The 14816-nt window shown below is 44.7% G+C and overlaps 1 protein-coding gene across 2 annotated transcripts in view; it reads right to left on the reverse strand.

Annotated features, from left to right (window-relative positions):
• Flrt2 (fibronectin leucine rich transmembrane protein 2) overlaps nt 1-14094 on the reverse strand; it is a 91320-nt gene extending 77226 nt beyond the window's left edge. The window contains exon 1 of one of the 2 annotated variants that reach the window (XM_032908233.1): nt 13408-14094. The gene's annotated coding sequence lies outside the window, so the exon portion shown is untranslated. Of the gene's footprint in view, nt 1-10061; nt 10331-13407 lie in introns of those variants that run through there. The other variant, XM_032908234.1, reaches the window with a different exon arrangement.
• Between the last annotated feature and the right edge of the window lie 722 nt (nt 14095-14816).

Below are 14816 nucleotides of genomic sequence, written 5' to 3' on the forward strand. Positions count from 1 at the left end.
CAAGCTCCTGACTTCAACGGATGTCTGTCTGGCATTCCTTGGAGCCTGAGACTATTACACTGAAGTTTTATATTCCACTGCTGTCAGCACTACTGGACTTGTTCCTTACCTATTTGGTAAAAAGGAAAATATTTTTTTTAAAAAAATCATTTTCCAAAGAATTTTAATCTCTCTTATATTTTCAAAAGTAGCAAAACAAGGCCTTATTGTTTTATGTTGGGTTGAATGTTAACTCAGAAGCTACTTAAGAACACAGTAACAGCTTAAGAAGTGTGCTCTGGGGCCTGCTGCCCCTGATCCAATTTAATTAATTACATGTATTTATGTTACACTATATATTATGTGATCTTAAAAGGAAAAGCTACTGTGTTTTCCTACCTGGTGGCCTGGGACTGCCAAGTGTCCTGCTAAACCGAGACATTCATAGAATTACAATTTTAGAAAAAAATCAAAATAATATATACAGTAATATATATTATACTTTCTGAATTATAAATATGTAGTATTTTCTGCAAATAATGATAAACTAAAATGGATTTCCAACAGCGCATCTTAGGACTTGACTTGCTAAGGATCCTGTTACAGAAGCTGTGCAAAACCCCCCTCTTAAATAATGTAAAAATGCTTTTGAAAGAGAGGTCTCCACACTGAACTGATAGCCCAACGGCACTATCCCACATCCAACATATATAAGGGTTCTAGCCTGGCTCCTGTTGCTCTGATAAATACCATGACCCCCCCGCCCCCCAAAGCAACTTTGGGAAGGAAAGAATTTCTTTCAGCTTATACTTCCAGAACTCATTCCAACGCTGAGGAAAGTCAGGGCGGGAGTTGTAGCACAACTTGGGGGAGTTGTTTACTGGTTCAGTCACTGGATCAAGTCCAGCTGTCTTCAATAGACAGTGCTAACCTACTTGCCTAAAGACGGTGCAGTTCACAGTGGGATTACCCCACCCACATAAATCAGTCAAGAAGATGCCTCACAGACTTGGCCCCAGGACAATCTGAATGAGCTGACTCTTTCAGTTGACGTTCCCACCTCCCCTAGTTTGCACTGTAGTTGACAATAAAAACTAACTGTGACCCTTCAGGTGCAATCAGGACGTAAAATGGTATTAAGAAATATAACAAGAATTTAATTTTTAATTTTCTATAATCAAGTATTTTCATGACTCTGACAAGAGCCGTGTGTGAAGTGAATTGGGCAAAGGAAGTGCTTAAAATCCTTCTTGGTAAAAAATCGCTGTACCTAAGCCAAGACATAATCAACAGAGCTCACTGTGCTCAGTGTAGTAGTCAAGAACCTATCCAGGTTCTTATAAAAGTTGGCCAGTGGTTCATGGACATACTTCCATGGGTAAAAGGCCATTAAACAAAACTGTCAATAATTAAAGAATTATGCTTTCAATGGACTAGCTGACATAACTATCTGATTTCCTAAGGAGAGAAGGTCTTCATTCTAATGGTCCTCCCTCTCTCTTTTCCAGCACTTTTTCGAATTACCTTCTTATACCTACTAACTACAGGCTCTTTTTGTCACTATATTACATTTTGTCCTTTCTTGTTGCCTATAAGTTCCAGTCATTTTAGAAAAATGGGGTAGAGGCTACATCTGCTCAAGAACTGGGAAAAATCTTTGTGATTCCAAGGAAATGGCCAAAGTATTATGGAAGGTGAGTGTGTCATTTTGAGGCCATAAGGATGTACAGTCGGTATTTATTTGTGCCCAGTTAGACATTTTATATAACTAACTTAATTTTCACCGGAACAGCTTCTGTATCTAATGGACTTCCCACTTTCTTTGTCATTCTTCCCTTCTACCTCTCCATCCCCTTCCTTCCTCCTTTCCCAGTCCTTCCTGTGCTAGACATGGGCAGCAAAGCCTTCTACATGCTAGGCAGTTTCCTGGCCACAGAGATACCTGCCTAGCCCTTCCATTTTCTCCTTAAAGAAGACAAAGACTTAGAAACACTTCAAAATTTTGCACATTTCACAAAATTAGCAAGTAGAAGGGACAACATTAGGACCCCAGGGTGTCATTATCTGGATGCAGAGTTCCTTTCACTGCACATCTCTGGCTCACCCTCTCAGGCTGGCAGCGCTATCTTCAGTCATGCGGAACCCAACGACGTAAGCTGGCTCTGCATCCCCCTCTCCTGCCACCAGCATGGAGCCACACACACAGGACTCCTTCACTACACCCCAGGACCTTCCAGTAATCCTGGTCGCTGCTCACGCCTGCATTGTGTTCCTGGTCCATGGCAAGATCTAAAGATTATCTTCTGAATGAACGAATGAACTTTCTTCACCATCTGTAGTATATACCTTCTGGGTCTAAAGCATCACAATTGACTTCACAAGGGACAGACATTCAGGTGGCATGTGGTACATTTGTCGCCTGCTGTTTCCCTCCAGCCTACGTGGAAAAGAAAATCTCCAATTAAAGAACGACAAGTAACTACGGAATGCTAAGAGTGGGCGAAATAGTCTTCTCTGGGGAAGAGCACCCCAATTGGCCGTGCAATACTAAACGGTGACTTCTGAGGGCATCCATGTGAGTGGCATTGTCCAGACTGAGACGGTCCTGATGGAGAATACATGTGTATACACATAAATATTTAGATATCAATAATACTAAATAAATATTATGTAGATATACACATATGTATGTAGCAATGATTGCAAGAGGGGCCTGAATTTACAAAAAAGCAAGTGGGGATGTATGGGGTGGGGGAGGGGCATGCTCAAAGGGAGGAAAGGATGGGGAAAAAGAATAATTATATTATAAACTCAAACAAAGAAAGAAAAATTGGGGGAGGAGTACTGTTGAGACCTCTTTATTTTATTATCTCAAGGGGTTAACAGCTCAATAAACAACAGCTTATTTTAGCATATATACTTCTTCCTCTCCAGTCTCAAAGACTTAGGATATAATTTTGCACTACAAGGGTACACACTAATATGCTAATCCCCACACACAGATACACATAAGCTCTTTTCATTTGATTACTTAAACTTTCAGCAGTGGAAAACGTCTTCCTTCTTAAGATCTTATTATTACAGTATTTAACAAGGCCAGACCCAAAAGTGTTTTCATCCATCTTGCCAAACTATGAAAGCAATTTTCCATCTTAAAATATATATCTTTAAGCATGGCCTTTACAAGATACTATAATACCATACTTAAGGAAGACTTAGGACTAGTGGTAAGTCCCTTTAACTTCAGAACTTGGAGGCAGAGGCAGGCAGATCTCTATCAGTTCAAGGCCAGTCTGGTCTACAAAACCAGTTGTAAAATGGCTAAGGCTACACAGCAAAAGCCTGTTTCAGTAATCTCAAAAAGTATAAATAAATAATATCAAACATCAATAAAACAGAGAGAAACATGAACTTTCAGGACCTGGAAAGATAACAATTAGGAATGGAGAAGAACTTAGAATCACTGGTTGAAATACTCATTCTAAGCAAGAATCATGATGACAAGATAATTTTGCACACTTCCCAAATGCCTAAGTTTGTGAAACTTTGGGTCGAGGAATACAACTGAACAAAATTTATAAAAATAAGCCATAAAGTACCGTATTACCTGGAATTTGTTATACTAATGACATAAAATTTGTAATATTCTCCATCATAACAAACCCAATCTTTTTACTCATTGATAAGGAATGAGTATTTTTTTTCTTTTTACCAAAGGACTAAAACAATAGTCTTATTTTATAAGACCAACTTTTAAAATATGTCACACTTTTTTCATTAATGCTGTTATTTTCACAACAGATAACTTTCATATTTAAAAATTAAACCTAGTCCAAAAAGAAATGATTTTACTGTAAGAATTTTTCTGTCAAGCTTTCGTCCAATAAAGAGCCATAGCAGAATTCACCCATGATCAATTCAATCAAGGGAAGCAAAGTCTAGCCCTTGAACTGAACTTGCCCTAAATTACATTTAAGCTTGGAAGAAGAAATGCATCAAAATTGAGAAAGTTCATCAAAGGAGGCAACCAATCACTAAAGAAGTTGTTAAAAACATGATTCATGGGCCCAGAAAACACTTCACAAGTTAAGTGAAACAAACACACACACACACACACACACACACACACACACACACACACACACACACAGGAACCAAGGCTCCTGAAGGACAAAGGAATCTCTTGCATATCTTGTTAATTAAACAAAACCAAGCCTATCCTAGCACAAGACAGTCATGCAATGATAAATGTTATCAACCCAAATAATGCTTCTTTATGAGAATATAACCCTGTATTGTTGTCAAGGCGTTCCACACACATTAATCTTATTAGACCTCTTAACAACTGTTGAACTCTGCAGAGAGGAAATTAAGTCTCCAGTAGATTAAGCCATTCCTACAAGGTCAAATTTAGGAAGAAATATGCGGGCATTAACATTCACATTGTATTTTTTTCTACCAAAAAAAATGATATCTCTCATGCTCTATCATGCTTGAGAGATCAAATACCTATACCACAAAATTATTCTTTAGATGATAAAAACGTACTAAATTGTAGAATAGCAGAAAGGTATGAAAATACTGTTATTTTAAATGTAAATATGTCAAAGACTGCCATGAAGTTTTTGTATTTTAATAAAAAAAAAAACACCCAACTCTGATAATTTTTGTTGGATCTGTTAATGAATGAAAATTTTTTTATCTGTATTTGGAGTATTTTTGAATCTGCTTAATTAAAATTTAATATAAATGTTCATTATTAACTCTGCGTAAAGCAAGGTAGCCCTCACCTTCATGATGTTAATTTTTCAGAAGCTGATCCACAAGGCCAGAAAAAAAATTAAATGAAATGTATGATAGGGTCTTTAAGGGCAATGTTCAACTACACTATTCTCCTCAACTCCCCTTCGTCCTACATGGAGTTGAGTATCAGAACCACTTCAAAATGCCTTTATCCAAGCATGTGTGTACAAGCTGGATCAAAAAAAGAGAGGAAATTATCTCAGGGTTGGGTTGACACTGGAATCTCATGAAAGCAATGCCCACAACCAGCTGGGGCTAAGAGTGACACCAACAGGTGAACCTATTTTAGGACTAACACGTATCTAATGTTTTCCACTGGACCACGTGACCTGGGTGAACTCCAGTGAGCAGGCGACTTCTAAACCTTCACAGAAGCCACTGCGGTTTTACTCCCCCAAACGAGGGCGGTCACTGCTCTCTGTGTACTTCGGGACCTGCTATTTTTCCAGTGGTCTTCGCTCCAAAATCCTTCAGGTTCTCCCCAAGTTCATATGAGGGATCCTTTAATCTGTGGGAAAGCTTGGATAGAAATAGCTGACATGTAACAATATAACTGAAATGACAAGGGTACTTTTGAACTTTTAGGTCAACAGAAGGTTTCTTCCAAGTTTCTTGGCCATTCCTCTAAAATCAACAAGAGAAGCAAGTAGGAAGCACGAAGAGAAGGCAAGCGTTGGCAGCTCCCGAGATCTGTCTTGGGAATGTTTCCAAAGATGGCTGACGTCTTTAACCAATAAGCTGCCAGGTTTTAAAAAAAAAGAAAGGGTATGTCTTCATTAAACATCAGTAGAGTACCTGGCCAGTGTTTGAGAATTGTGAATGAGGTCTTCGGACTTCCTCAATTACACGGGAGGATTTTCTTTTACCCTCTCTGTTTGCAGTTTGGAAACAACTATGCTGCTTTGTTCAAGGGACTCGAGACACACAAGGCACTGCACTCTTCTGCAGAAACACATCCCACATTAAATTAAGTTAAAGGTGGTATTTGAAAAATAAATAAATAACGGAGTTCCAATCCACTGCAAATGGTACAGGAGGCCAGTACGTAGGAAGCCTGTGAGAGAAGGGCTTCTTTTAGAAAGATGTTTTACAGGACTTTTTCTGCGTCATTAACTCTCCTGGAATCCTGAACGTAACATGATGAATTTCCCTAAAAAGTGGCTACTGTTTAATTTTGAAGCACTTCAAAGAACCACAGTAGAAGGAATCAAAGAAAACCAAGAAAAGGCCAGTAGATGTGAAATTCGCCGAAGGGTAGAGGGGAAGAAAAAAGAAAGAAAAAAAAAAAAGGAAAGAAACATGTAAGTTCTAACAGATTTTGACCATGTACTCAAAATACCGCTGATTATTTTGCTAATACAGTGTTTTACTGTTCCGAGCAACTGAAATAAGCCTCTGTATTCATCAGAACACAGGATATTTTTATTACAATATTTGTGTCATAGCCCTTATAAAAAAGAACACACTTAGACCCCTGAAAAGAATCTCTGTCTGAAAATTGCCCATGAGGTGTACACATATGTGTATTTGATAATAAACAGGTATTTAATTGGAGTTTGCATTTTTTTATTAGATTTGAGTCACAACATACTGATAATACTGTTCCTACCCTCACCATGTAGTGGCAGAGAAAAAAAAATATATGATTTCATGAAAGCAAATAAATGAGGGCAGGAAGGAAGAAAGCCAATGGGGATACAACAATGGTTGACATCAATGACAATAATTGATCTTTAAAAATGTCTTTTGTGTAAAGCCTGCCCAAGGAAGAATAAAGACAAACTTCTAAAAATTCCACATCTCAAACACCAGTACATCAAAAACATGCGGAAAACGTCAGATAAAGATATCCACTCAAGTTAAGATAGGAAGTAAACTTTAGTTTCAATTGATATTTCAAATAATCAACTAAAACTCAGACTTCTATTTGAAAAGCCCCAGAAGACAGTGATGGATAAAGAGTCAAGTTTTTAAGAGACTCCTTAAAAGGGCCATCTGTGTATAAATGCCCTTCTCACACTCCACCTCACCCCTCATCATCACCTAAGTTCACAGAAGCCAAGCTGAATTTAAAGATGCATGCAAGCAGTTACTGAGAAGTCTAGTTACCACATATATGTTCTGGGCCCGTGTCAAGTTTCCCCTATTATGTAAGCACTTAGGGGCAATAAAATTTCACAGACATTCAGCAGCAACCTCAAGACAACAGTCACCTTGAGTGCGCAATTCGTTCAGGCAGCTTACATTGCTCAGATTTAATTTATTTTGATCATATCGTCAATGCTTTATGGAATAACCATTTAGTAGGACTGATTCCATTCACTGATAACATCATATTACCGTTATTAAATATCATTAACCACCCTGAACTCTGTATTAGAAAAAAATGGAATTAGGGAAAAATATGAAATATTCAGAAAGATCTATGGAGCTGGTAGGGTCCCTAGACACACATCATCTGTCTGCAGATCCTGATGAGAAGAAAGAAAAACAATTGAGTACTCCCTTCTCACAGATAGAGGTCACTAATGGACTGAATTTGAATCAGTGTGGCAGAAACCACAAAGTTATTAAAGCAATCCAGTGGGGTAAAAAAAAGAAATATGAACTTGAATTAAAATTAAGGATACCAGGAGATGATTAGGTAGATTAAAAAAAACCCTATGACCCAAACAGAAATAATGTTCTTCACTTTACTTACTGGAATGTTCTAAAGAGAGAGCCACGGTCTCTGAGCACCCTCACTCTTTCGTTGTGTGTATTTATTTAGAACCCTGGGCACTGCTGATCCTAGGAGCAGACGTTCTTCCTTAGGACGGTATAAACCTGAAGGGTCAAACTAGATTAGATGCTCCAGCTGAGCCTCTACAGAATCAGACTTTCTGGTTGTGCACAGACTTTAAAACACAACCTCAGACTGGGGAGCCGAAACACGGCTTCAGGAAGGTTGGTTTAAATCCTAAGTTAAGCTCTCCAGCAGGCCAGGATAAATGTAAGGGACCTCAGAGGAGGTCCAAATGAGATCCATCCTTCGACACTCAGATATGCTCGCATCGACTCAAACCCTGCACATAGGAAAAAGAACCATGACTGACTGCTCTAAGGACGCCCCAGAAGGCCAGCATGACATCTTTTGGAACCTAACTTATTTTCCTTGAAAGCGCCCCAGAGAATTTGCAGAACTGCAGTGAAACTGCATGCGTGTTAATGACATGGGCCCATTTACAGAACAACAACAGCAAAAACAAAACCTAGCATTCATTTTGGGCAAGGCCTGTACCAGTATGATAGGTTCTGCTATAGCTCAGCTGGTCCAATTCTTTGTACAGTTCCATGGTCCTACTATCAGACACATGGAAAAATGATTGAAATCACATCTTCCAACCTCCTTCTGTCACAGGTATTGACATGAGAGCGTGGGCTGCCCTGACAACAGTCATTAGTAAAGACCCTTAAAGGGTTTTATCCTATCCTGCTTTGATTACATCTCAGGCGTCACAAAAAAAAACAGACGAGGAGAGAAAAGTTGTCCACATTCAGAGGCGATACCACTGCATAAAAAAGAGCAACTTTTTTGATGTACACATACCCCGAAGACTAATTCTCCTCTAATATGGTGCCCAGCCTGCTACATGCATCTGGTGAATATCCTTGCTGATTTAAAAGACACAATCCCGTTCTAACATTTCAGATCCCCATCTAGAATTTTATATTCATTCAGCAACAATCGCACAGTGCTGTATAAATGCCAAGCCTGCATTCTATTTATCTCGGAATGTTGGGGGGGGGGTACTTCTTGGCAGATTTAATAAGGTCATGCCAGGTAGAACTAGACAGAATCCCACTCTGGTATAGAAGCCATCCTTCATATTAGCTTTGGGCTGGGGGGAAGTTAGACATAATAAATTTAGCAATAATCCTGTAAGCTAGTGGACATGCTCTGAAGCTCCTGGAACCCTGTGTGATTAAGTAGACTCCCAGCTGAATGGGGAGCAATGGCTCCCATTTAGAAAAGGGTTTGCACAGCAGACACAGCATGCAAAGAAATCTGATCAGCACTTTGCACTCCTGTAGGAGCATTTACAGGGATTTGCGCCTTGCGCTTGCTTGATTAGTTTACTGTTAGCTTTATAGGAGATTCCCTCTATTAGAACTAATCAGGAGCTCACGGAGAGACGATATTCATTCAGGGAAAGTACTAAGAGTTTCCAGGAGAATTAATAGTGATCATCATAATAAAGATGAGGGCAAGGCCCCAAGAGAAGCTTCAAAACTCAATAGGGCCTTAAGGGGTGATGGTGGTGCTGAATCTTCTTTGCCCTGGGAAGGAGCAGTAGCTCTTTTATTAGCTGAAATGCGTAGGGCTACTGTTCAGAATTTGTGAGCCTCTTCCCTCTGGTACCCTAGCCTCCTTGCACACATGAGGCCATTCTACTCCTCCCCCCGCCCCCCCCCGCCGCCCTGCATCACTGAACATCAGGCAAAAGGGGGGGTTGTCTATAACATCAATAGCCTCAGGCAGCAGTATGCACATCCTTACCCCCCCCTTATGCTAACACACACACACACACACACACACACACACACACACACACACACACACACACAGAGGCAGCAAATTTAAACCACCAATGGCTAGCACTTTTCATTTTGCCCTTCAGTGAAAATGTGAATCTTATAGTCTATGCTTTTATGACACCCGAAGGTTAATGAAAGTAAGGAAGACTCCACTCCGAGGATGTCAAAGCAGGAGGGAAAGATACAGTTTTCCACTTTGCTTTCAATATTCATACCCCTCTCCAAGTCTAAGATCCAGGGAGAGCTCAGAGAAGCTGGCAAGGTAGAGGTGAGCTTCCTTTCCGTTTGTACGAAATAGGGCTGAGATAAAGAGCTGGTGCAGGTGAGTGAGATCCATCAATCTCTTCTCTGGATTCGAGCACACTTAAAAGTCCTTGGCGACACATTCCAAATTTCCAAACTATACAAAATCAGACACCAGCTGGGGCCCAGGGTTCTCCTGAACTCCTGGGAGAGAGGGGGTCGACTCTCGCACAGCTGCCTATCTGGCAAGAAGAAACACCAAGACACCCCCCTCCCCCAGCCGCCACCACACACACTTCCACACCCAGCTAACATGAGGGTCGAACTGCCTGGGTTGGAGATCCACCCCTGGGACCTTGAACTTGGCCTCCCTCTTACTTTGAGTCAAACCTAGCTAACTCTGCTCTCTAAGGAAACGAAGCCCAGAATGGAAGGCACTGTTAAGAGTGCGCGTTTACCTGCTAAGGGTTTTCAGGTCTCCCTCCAGCCCCGCCGGTAATTCCTCTCAGCACAGCGCCCTCCCCAAGATCCAAACTTTTGCTAGGTCCTCCGGGTGGCGGCGGCGGCTGCTGGAACCGAGCTCGGTCTCCCGCTGCGTCGGAGCCGGGAGAGGCAAAGGCTGGAGCTTCAGAGCGGTGCGCGCCCCCCGGCAGCCTGCCGGCGCCCCAGCACCCGGCTCGCCTCACTTGCTGTCGCCTACGTCCCCTACGGAGCCGCGGCATCGTCTTCCCCCGTCCTCCGACACCTCCGCCTCCAGGGGTCGGGCATGCCACTTTCTCTAGACTCGGTCTGCCGCCGCAGCTCCGGTCTCCTCTCCTCAGTCTTACCCTCTCCGCTTCGAACCCCCGAAAAAAAAGTAGGGCGATCTAGGAGGGTGGTGGAGGGCGTCCGAGCGGGTCCCGGACTGCTGAAAAACCCGGGGCTGCGCGGGTCGGTTGGGGAACCCGGCGGGAGCTCGGTCGCAGAGTGTGCGCGGACCACGAGCAGCGGGGCGTGCAGTTCGGGCTGCGCGGGGGCGGGCGCGGAGCTGGCTCCAAGTGCAGCGTCTGCGGGGCGCGGGTCTGGAGGCTGCTCCAGCCACACTGCAGCCGGGATCGGACCCGGTCAGCCTAATGTAGGCTCGGAGTGAGGTCCCCACCCCTACCCCTCCTGACAACCCCCTCCCCCTCGCGGGAGATGTTTACTGTAATGAATTCGCGGGGTCGGCTACGCTGCTCGCGCGCCCCTCCTCTCCCTCGGTCCCTCGTGCTCTGGCGCGCTCCCCTCCTGGAGCCCTCTTTCTCTGCTCCCCTCCTCTCCTCCCACCCTTGCGGAGTCCCTCCCACTTCTCTAGTTTAAAGAATGCTTGGGAGGAGCCGCAGCAACTCTAAGCTTTCCAAGAGAAGTCAAATGGGGCTTTTAACCCTGTCCTCCCTGGAGAGAGTTAAGTGCATCCCGCTTACCCAGGGATGCCAACTTGACCCAGCACCTCTCCTCTCCCTCTCTCTACGCTTCCTCGGAGGTCCTCCGTCCCCACACGCAACTCCTCTCTGAAACAGGAAAGACCCTTTCCCTGTAGTCCTCCGGATGTGTGCCTACGCCAGAGGAGCTGTTACTTACACTCAGAAATGATCGAAACGGAACATTAGAGGGTAAAAATACAGCAAGTCTCTCAAACCAAAATGGCGTTATTTCACTCAGAGGCAACATTGGGGACGTGCTGCACCCCGAGCCCCTCAAAGGTCCGCCTACCAAGCTTTTCTTCCATAAACTTTAATTGGAGAAATTAGAGTTCGGCATTATATTTAGACACGTCCACTTTCCCCTGTCACCCTGGCCGCTCCTGGAAAGAATTATGTTCAGTAGATGAGTTGTCTCCATAAATTACAACAGACAACTGACAGCGTCTGCTTCAAAGACTAAGAGAAGCGGCTGTATAGTTAAGATGTCCAATCGATACAGCTTTCTCACTTGGGATTCTCTTTGCAAAGGTTAAAGGGTAATCTAAGAAGTCGGCAACATGATTCTTTATTGGATCCCCACCCCACCCCCCTTTCTGGCAAAGGAATAGTGGCCTGGTTTGCTCCTCCATTCATTGCTGTCCCTGTGTCTCCAGCAAGTTGTGGTCCTGTTTTAACTAGTCTGGAGACCAGCGGAATACTAACAGAAAAGCGAGAACAAGCCGTCACAGAGTTTTAGTCTTCATGGAGGCACACTGTGGGTAAGGGCCCCGGGAAAAGCGATTTGCAACTTGAAAGCGGGCCTGGACCAACTCCCTAGGGATCTTCTCAGCTCGCCCCGCTGAGGACTTTGGCAGGGGCGTTGGCTGTAACGCGCTGGTGGTGATTTCCGGACGAACCCCCGGCGCGACCGCACTCCTTGTCCTCAGTTCAAAGTCTGAGTCACTTGGCAGCACTTCCCCAATTGTTTTTATTTCCTTGCAGGGCTGGCTGTTGTGTCTGCTACCTTCATGGATCTGAGCTCTTAAACCCTGGTGAGGCTACTTGGAGAAACGCCCGATGTCTCCCAAGCCACACAGGGATCCACCCAAACCCGCCGCGACTCCTGCATTCACTCACATTGGCACACGCCGCTGGGGTTCAAGAGAGCTTGCCACCCTCCCCGTGCTTTATATATACAAAGGAGGCTAGAAAACACATAGGCACATCCTTGTCGGTCTTCTCTCCAAACCCAAAGTGTAACTGACAAATAGCCCCGAGAGAAAGAGGCTCCAACGGAGACTCTAATCTGAGAACAGATAGTGAGAGTCATCTTGGGAGCGTCTGAAGTAAGTGGCAAGATAAGAGTGGCGATGGCGGTAGCCTTCAGGAGCTACTGCCCCGACTCTCTCACGGCGCCTGGCAGGCCACATGATTTATCCAAATAGCAAGTGTGGGACCAGCCCTTCCAAGACAGACTTAGCTAGCTGGGCTTCTTGATCCTGGAGATGAAAAAAAAAAAAAAAAAAAAGTGGCCGCAGCAGCTCTGAAAACTCCGGGAGGAGCCCTGGACTGTTTAGCTCAGAGGGAGACTCTTTCCAGGAGGCCCAGAGTCTGCTGGAGACTCTAAGGCAGCTGGGTAGGTCCTTCCCCCTTACTACCCTGGGTATCTGCATTCAGCGCCTGAGGGCGTAGAAGGACCCATCCTCGCATCCCAGGAACCTGGCCCAGGGAAAGTGGCTTCCCCGGGTCCTGGGGACTTCTTCATCCCTGGCTGGTGAGTCAGGAAAGCACAATTACACCAGCTCAGGAACTGCCAGTCCCAGGGGCAACAGCAGGGCAGGAAAGGTCTTTGGCTTGAAAAAAGCACGCGCGATTGGAAAGAAAACGAACTAGTATCCTTAGCTTAGTGGCTAACTGATCCTGGATTTCGGGGCATGGGGCAGGTAGGGGCTTGAGATACTGAGGCTTGATACACCACTTCTTGCATTCAGCACAGATGGGTTTGGGAGGTTGCTACTTACCGGACTTAAGAGAAGCATTCTAAGGAAATGAAAGGCTGTTCTAAGCGTAGGGGATTTGGAAAACTCCATTTAGGATCCATGTTTTTGGCAGGTAGCAAATGAGCGATTTTCCCCTCAACTCAGTTCCAAAACTCCCAAGAGGATTTGGAATAGACTTGACTATAAAAGCCCCCCCACCCCCAACCCCACAATCAGGGTAGAGAAAAACATTTTCTTTGCAGCTAAAGAGACCAAACCTAGAACGCCCACCCGGTGACCACCCACCACTTGCTCAAAATGGGGGGGGGGCGGAGGGATCCAAATAACGTGGTGACTGCTAGGGCAGTCACTAGAAACTTCACCTGGCTTTGCCATCCCTTTACCTGGTAGCCTTGTCTCCTTAGCTCATCCGAAGCCGACCGGGTCGGGGAGGTGGAAAGGGAAGAAGCTGGTGCGGCAGCCGAGGGACTCTCCGGGCATGGTATTGTTTTAGGGGTCGCCGCTGAGGTCCCTCCTGCCCATCGTTGAGAACTGCCAGCTTGATCCTGAGGTTCGGAGGACTCGGTGACCGGTTCTGCGGTGCTGCCTCCGGGTGCCGGAAATTCGGCGCCAAGGACCAGCTAGGAGCGCACCTGGAAGCAGAGAGAGCTCTGCTGCGTGTGTGAGAAGCCCTGCACTCGGTGTTATCTCCCAGCGCACATTCCTCGGTGGTGACAATGGATGACGCCAAACTCACAAGTGATGGCGACTGCTTTCAAATGTACAACTAACTGCCAAGGTACCGGGCAAGACCGAAAGCTTCCTTCACCTCCCACTCCTTTCCCTCCCATCAAGGAGGGAACTAGCTTAACCCTGTGTTCACCCTACACTCCGCAGAGAATCTAGATTGCGCTGAGAAGCCGCAGTCGGTGGCTCTCGGGGCGAAAGCTTTGTTCACGTGCAGTTCCAGTGGGCGTGTGGCTGTCTAGGGGCACTTGGGGTGGCAAGATGCCAATGGCGCGCTTTCCGAGCCAGACTCAGGGATGGGAAGGAACCTAGCGTTTCATCCGGACCAGACCCAGCCCTCACAATCTATTTTCTTTTTTACCTCCAGTTACCGGATTTATTGACGTTGCCAGCAAAGTTGGGTTTTATTCCTTTACTTCTGTGTCCCCCGCCTCTCATATAATTTCCTTTCCCAGCTGCGCTTTGAAGACTTACAAATCTCTGATCTAGCTCTAACTCTTAACAGAGTGCAGTGGGAGAGGAATGGAGAAGGGTACCCACCCACTCCTGGCAAATTTAAATGAACTGCGGGGACAGCTGCCTCCCACCTACCCATCAGAAGCCCTTGTCAACTAAATGACATCAGTCAAGTAAGAAAGACCACCTGAAGACCCGGTGGAAAAGAAAAAGGAACGAAGTTGATTCGTGGCTGGGGAGAGGAGCATAAAGACAGTGGCTTGTATGGAATAAATAGGAGAAGGAAAAAACAAGAATAAAAAATGCGAAAAATTAAAAACAAGGGAGAAAAATAAAGGGGACGGGGCTTAAGACAGCAGGACAGTTTGTAGGGCGATTTAACCAACAGTGTTTCCTCAGCTCCCTTGAAACAGGCTAATTATATAATAAACTCGTGCTTGGGTTTAGTGAACAGCTTTGCCCAGACATTCAGAACTTCCAGAAAGTTAACTGAATAAGCAGAGAACCACCTCATTGACCCCGAAAAGAAACACAAGTCTAAGAACACAGTTCTGCTCTGCTGCAGCTTTCTCTGTCAAATGAGCCAGGACTGTGATCTGAGCGAAAACCC

This window comes from Rattus rattus, chromosome 7 (assembly GCF_011064425.1).
Source record: "Rattus rattus isolate New Zealand chromosome 7, Rrattus_CSIRO_v1, whole genome shotgun sequence".
NCBI classification, from domain to species: Eukaryota; Metazoa; Chordata; class Mammalia; order Rodentia; family Muridae; genus Rattus; species Rattus rattus.